Here is a 7,288-nt window from a genome sequence, read left to right as displayed (position 1 = left end):
ATTTTTAAAGTAGTTTTTTTTTAAAAATTAATTTTTAAAAGAATTTTTTTTAATGTTTTTAAAATGATTTAAAATAGTTTTTAAAATAATTTTTAAAATGTTTTAAAAGAATTTTTAAAAGAATTTTTTAAAGTTTTTTAAAATGATTTTTAAAATAGTTTTTTAAAATAATTTTTAAAATAGTTTTTTAAATGATTTTTAAAAGTTTTTAAAATAATTTTTAAGTTAAAATAATTTAAAAATATAATTTTTATATTAAAATAATTTTAAGTTAAAATAATTTTTAAGTTAAAATAATTTTTATGTTAAAATAATTTTTAAAATAACAATAATTTTTAAAAGGCTTTAAAAGAATTTTTAAAGTTTTTGAAAATGATTTTTAAAAGAGTTTTTAAAATAATTTTTAAAGTTAATTTAATATTTTTTTTTAAAAAAAAATTAATTTAGTTTTAATTCGAAATTTAATTTTTAATTAATTCAAAATTTAATTTTAATTTGAAATTCAAAATTTAATTTTAATTAATTTTAATTTAATTTGAAATTTGAAATTTAATTTTAATTTGAAATTCAATTTAAAATTAATTTTAATTTAATTTGAAAATTAATTTGATCCTTATTCATCTCACCCGATCTAGATTATCAATCAGGGAATCTTATAATTTTGTGAGATGAATTAGGTTTAATTACAGAGTTTGGTTTAACTTTTGTTAGATTCAGGTTTAGCTTTGGTCTCAACAAATAGGTATTCTTCGGATAAACTTCTAAGCTTGGTGAGTCACTTGGACGTCATTAGAAGTAGCCAACCTTTCGAGGTTTTCCAAATAGTCCTATCCACGAATGTAAAGCCCGAAAAATTCCCAAATTTATTTTAGAATTATTCTATGATTTTTCTGGAATTATTAGATATTTTTCCGGAATTTTCCGAGTAGCGGGAGTAGCAAAAACAAATAGGTCGCAAAATAGCTTAGGCGGGAATCGAACCCGAGACCTATGGTGTAAGGGATAATGTTAGTAACCAGTTGAACCCAGCAGGGCCGTGCTGAAAGGAAGGAGAACCAAATATATTTATATTAGAGTTGGGTTCATTAAACCACTTAATATAAATAATAAACTTAAGTGGGGTTTGGTTTATTTTGGTTCGGCACCTCTTCACCTCACGACACTTTCTCTTCCAAAACCTCACCGCCGCCTCTCCCTTCTTCTCCTCTTCCTCACGCACGGCACACCAAGGCAAGGGTCCATAGGATCATCTTCCGGCGACGACTCCAACACGAAAGGGGTTCTAACGCGAGGACGGAAGCGGTTCGTCGAGCGGACGTTTTCCGGAAACACCTAGCGAATAGAATCGTAAGAAAACCTTACGATTGAGGTAAGAAACCCTCACCTGCAGTATAATTGCTCTCGCTTGTTAGTTTTGGCGTTAGTTCAGTAATTTTATAGTTTTCAGTTTTAGGGCATGCTTTTAGTGCACGCCAAGCAATCAGTAGAATACCCAGTTCACAAGGATGTCCAAATAGGCGTCCTAACAGCATATAAAATGTAATAGAAACATTTTATTCAGTTTATTATTAGTTATTACAGCTATATGGATCAGATATCCATTGGGTGGGCTCCCACAGTAGCCTCTAGGTTCGGATAACCTAGCGCTAGGTTCAGATGACCTAGAAACAGCAAAGTAAAACAGTATTCAGTATTTTACTTTTATTCAGTTGGCATCGTGCTTGGATCAGATATCCATGGGCTGGACTCCCACGTCGTCCCTAGGTTCAGATAACCTAGTAACCTGCTGGATTCGGAACTTGCAAATGCGCGCACAGTAAGCATAGTTGCCAGGGCCCAAAGAGCATGTTTAGTATTTTCATCTATTATATGTATAGTTTTCAAATTTGAAACCAGTGATGAAAACACTAATTTAGCTTTCAGTTCAGTTCAGGTTCAATTTACATGATTTGAGTTCATGTACAGATTTAGACATATGCATGACTAGTTCAGTTTCATGCTCAGTTTATATGTTATGCCATGTTTCAGTTCCAGTTTATGCTTTGTTTGATATGCCATGCCATGCTTGCATGTTCAGTATGTTTTTTTCAAACAACATGATTTAAAATCATAATTGCATCGTATGCATGATTTAGTGAGGTAGATGGTTTCTTACTAAGCTTTAAGCTTACAGGTACTACTTTTTCTTATACTGCAGATACAGGTAAAGGAAAAGTGGACTAGCGGAATTTGGAGGGCGATGCTACAATGATGTGTGTGTGCAAGGGGTCTGGAATAAAGATCCTTGGGATCTACACGCTTTTAATTCAGTTTTAGTACTTAACACGTCTGGTTTTATGAATTAGTCTTGTTACAGTTTAGTGAATTATATCTTGTTTAGTCATCATGTTTAGAATATGAGTATTCACATTCTTGAGTGTTTTCATGTATCTAGAACTGGTCTCGTGAGTTGTGGCACGTTCGGTCGAAGTTCTGAAATCGAAACTCGATTTCATATCGAGTTGATCGGCCGATCCGTTCTGATCAGATCTGGATCGGTCACCGATCGATCCGCAGGCATATGTTATCAGATGCTATCGATCGATCGTCCGATCGATCCAAGCCCGAGCGATTCGGACGATCACCGATCGGTCAACCGACCGATCGGTGGGATCGATGCACCGATCCGAGGCAACGAAACATAAGAGCGCGATCGGTCTACCGATCGGTGCTTCGATCGATCGATGACCGATCCGAATGTAACGCAGCGAAGCACGGAGGCTCGCGATCGGTCTCCCGACCGATCCAGAGGGTGCATCCGTGCGAGTATCAGCTGGAACGATCCGTGAATCGTTCCGAAGGCTCAATCGACTTACGGATCGGTTGAAATGTCTGATTGCAGCTAGCAGGACATCCAAGAGGCATAGATTGTCTCTCCTAGCATGTGTACAACACTCAGGTACTCCTAGAATGTCGGGTTAAGACTTTACAGTAATTAGTTTAGCAAATTTCAAATTTGCTCAGTTTTCCGCACAGTATTTTCAGTAGTTAATGTAGCGATCCGGCTCACAGCCTGGTACCCAGGAGACGGGTCGTTACAGAGTGGTATCAGAGCAGGGTTCCTTACTTCCTACACACACATCAGCATTGTGCCTACTGCTTCCAAGTAAGAACATCTCTCACTCAGTTTGTTTTCAGCTTTCATATCGGTTGTGTGTGCTTCCATGTTTGCTCTCATGTTGGTAGTTAATTAATTTATGTTTACAGTGATAGTATTTAACATGTTACCAGTAGTTAACTATAACATGATAGCTTAGTTATATATATGTGTTCTCTGCTATTTAGAAAATGGTACGAGTGACTCCCCCAGACCTTACAGCATTAGTGGCTCAGCTACAGCAGCAGTTAGCTGAACAGCAGCAGGAGATAGCCTCCTTAAAGGCTAACCAGCAGACTACTCCCGTCACTCCAGTACCGAACCTCACGACTCCAGTAATCACAGAGGTAGTACCAGCTCAGCCTGCAGTCCCAGTCCCAGGGCTAAGAGAGAAGCTTACCTTATCCGGTGGCAGAGAATTAAGCCCGAGAACTTCTCAGGCACCAGCGAACCATGGGATGCTCAGGCATGGTTTAAAACACTGGAAAGCACGATGGAACTTCTAGACTGGCCAGAGCACGAAAAGGTGAAGTGTGCCTCCTTCTGTTTAACAGGAGACGCACGCATGTGGTGGGAGCGGATTAAATCGAAGTGGCCAGTAAACCAGATGACATGGGCCAACTTCGAGAAAGAATTCTTCGAGGAATTCTTTCATATGCAAGTCACAAACCGACACTATGACGAGTTTACAGAATTTCGTCAGGGCAACCTATCAGTTCAGGAGGCCGTGAAGAAATTCAACAGGTTGGCCCGTCTGTGTCCAGAACTAGTCAGCTCAGAGAAAGAACGAGTACGCTTGATGCTGAAGATGCTCAGACCAGAGATCGCAATGAATGTGGCTGGTGGTGTTCATAGGCCACAAACCACAGAGGAGCTAGTGAGTAGTGCTCTGATCACCGAGCACTATCAGCACAATATCACCCAGCAGAAGCAGGTTTCCACAGAGCCCAAGGGACAAACTAGCTCAGGTACTCAGCAGAAACAACAGGGACATAGCTCTAACTGGAAGGGGAAACGCAAGGCAAGTAGTGACCCAAAAGGAGGACCAACGGAAAACATTCCAGACATCCCAAGTGTGCTACTTGTGGGAAACATCATCCAGGAGTTTGCCGCAAGGGTACGCGAGGTTGTTTTGAATGTGGGTGAAGGGCACATGGCTAGCTGCGAACAAGAATCTTCCTCCGCCTCACCGATACAAGATGGAGCTCACCCGGCTACACGGATGTATCTTGTCTTAGATGGTCCACGATCGGTCGAGGCGATTAGAAGCCCCACTACCACAAATGCCGGATTTTCTCACCCACCGAGAGGGACGTAGCAAATGCCTCGGACAGTTGTCACAGTCGATCAAGATTTTTCAAAGATAATGCAATTGTCTTATTCGACATCGGGCAACCCACTCTTATGTATCCAGGCATTTGCCGAGAAACTAGCAACACCTCCGAAGTACTCAATAGTCTGACAACGCTACCCTCGGAGACATTATGGCATCTACGCACTGGCTCGGTGCCAGTCATTATAGCAGACGAGGAGCTTTGGTGATCCGATAGTGCTAGAAATGATCGACTACGATGTCATCTTTGGAATGGATTTTCGATCAGATACGGCGCTTTTATAGAGTGCCGTAAGGTCATATTCCAACTCAAGCAGTTTGAGTACAGGGAAGCCAAAGAGGAAAGCCGAAGTTTCTCTCAGATTGAAAGCACTATTGGATTCGGGATCGTGGGATTTTAGCAAATGTAGTCAACACCGGCCAGACAAGAACCAACAGCTATCGGAGGTTCGAGTCGTTGACTACCCAGCAGTCTTCCCTGAAGAGCTACCAGGCTTAGCACCAGACGGGAGATTGAATTCGAGATAGAGCTCATTCCCAGACAAATCCAATTTCCAAGGCACCATATCGCATGGCTCCCGCAGAAGGGACTTCAGAGCAATTACAGGAGCTTCTTGACAAGGGTTTCATACGCCCTAGTCACTCACCATGGGGAGCACCTGTGTTGTTTGTGAAGAAGAAGGATGGAAGCATGCGCCTATGCATAGACTACCGTGCCTTGAACCAGGTCACAATTAAAAACAGATACCCTCTTCCCAGGATAGATGACCTGTTTGACCAGCTAAAGGGAGCCAGTGTTCTCTAAAATTGACCTCGGATCAGGATATCACCGGTTAGAGTCAAGGAAGGTGATATACCTAAAACGACTTTCAGGACCGGATACGGACACTATGAGTTCGTAGTCATGCCTTTGGCGTGACAAATGCTCCGCTACTTTCATGGACCTCATGAGCAGGTATTCAGAGAATACTTAGACAAGTTTGTCATCGTGTTCATCGATGACATTCTTATCTATTCAGCACTCAGGAGGACCATGCATCCGAAAACAGTTTTGCAGATCCTTCAGCAAGCTGTGCGCCAAATTCACGAAATGTGAATTCCGGCTAGATCAGCTTTCTCGGTCACATCATCTCCAAAGATGGTGTTATGGTAGATCCCAAGATAGAAGCGAGTAAAGCTGGAAGAGACCCAGAACGCCGGTGAAATCGAAGCTTTCGGGATTAGCGAGCTACTACAGAAATTCGTGAGGACTTCTCCAGGATAGCCTCCCACTCAGCTCTCACCGGGAAGAACAAGAAATTTCGGTGAGGATCATGAGAGCGACTTTAGCGAACTAAAGCGAGATTGACCGGTGCTCTATTTTAGCTATACCGAAAACACTTGACATCTACAGTGACGCCTCTAAATTGGGATTAGGAGCAGTACTGATGCAGCAGGGCAAGGTGATCGCCTATGCCTCCAGACAACTCAAGGATTATGAGAGGAACTATCCTACTCACGACCTTGAGCTTGCAGCAGTGGTGTTCGCTCTCAAGATTTGGAGACATTATTTGTACGGAGCTCAGTGCAGAGTGTATACAGATCATCAAAGTCTGAAGTATTTCTTTACTCAGAAGGATCTGAATATGCGACAGCGTAGATGGTTAGAACTAGTCAAAGATTATGACATAGATATCCTCTACCATCCAGGAAAAGCTAATAAGGTAGCAGACGCACTCAGCAGGAAGTCCAGTGCTACCTTATTATCTTTAGCAGCTATGTCACCACCCCTAAGGAAGGAGATTACGGCCTTTAGTCTCGAGCTTATAGTCGGACAACTTTCCACTATGACCTTAGAGTCTACCTTGCTTGGTGATATTCAGTCAGCTCAGGATCCTGAAATTCAGAAAATCAAGCAAGGGCTAGCGGAATCGGAAAGTGGAGAATTGAGTGTCCGAAGCGGGGTGTTGTATTTTGGCGACAGATGTTCCAGATCAGGAGGAGCTACGGAGACAGATTTTAGACGAGGCTCACAGGACTCCCTACGCTATGCATCCAGGCTCCACCAAAATGTATCAAGACCTGAAGAAACGCTTTTGGTGGCCCGGGATGAAGCGAGACATCGCCAGATATGTTAGCATCTGCCTCACCTGTCAGAGGGTCAAGGCAGAACATCAGCGACCAGGAGGAGTTCTGCAGCCTATACAGATTCCAGAATGGAAGTGGGAGGATATCTCCATGGATTTCATAGTGGGACTACCCAGAACCACGAATGGTTTTGATGCCATCTGGGTAATAGTCGACAGGTTGACTAAATCAGCCCACTTTTTAGCTATCAAGATATCCTACTCTATGGAGAAGCTAGCTCAGTTGTATCTCCAGGAGATTGTCAGATTGCATGGAGTCCCATGAACCATTATATCAGATAGAGACAAGGTTTACATCACACTTCGGAAGTGTGTACGACTATGGGCACCCGATTAAAATTCTGCCTTCCATCCTCGCACGGATGGTCGACGGAGCGAGTGAATCGTGCACTCGAAGATATGCCTCGAGCTTGTGCCCTAGATTTCAAGGAAGTTGGTGCAAATATCCGAGTCTAGCAGAATTTGCATACAACAACAGCTATCGTGCCACTATCGGCATGGCTCCTTATGAGGCACTCTATGGGCGGAGGTGCGGATCACCAATCTGCGGTATGAGAGTGGAAAGAACTAGAGCTTCAGACAGATCTAGTAGCAGATACCACAGCAGCCATACAGCAGATTCGCCAGAGGATAGAGACAGCACAGAGCCGTCAGAAGAGCTATGCCGATACACGACGCAGACCCCTAGAGTTT

The sequence above is a fragment of the Zingiber officinale genome, chromosome 11A, assembly GCF_018446385.1.
Source record: "Zingiber officinale cultivar Zhangliang chromosome 11A, Zo_v1.1, whole genome shotgun sequence".
Classification (NCBI taxonomy): Eukaryota; Viridiplantae; Streptophyta; class Magnoliopsida; order Zingiberales; family Zingiberaceae; genus Zingiber; species Zingiber officinale.
This window is presented reverse-complemented; position numbering follows the sequence as displayed.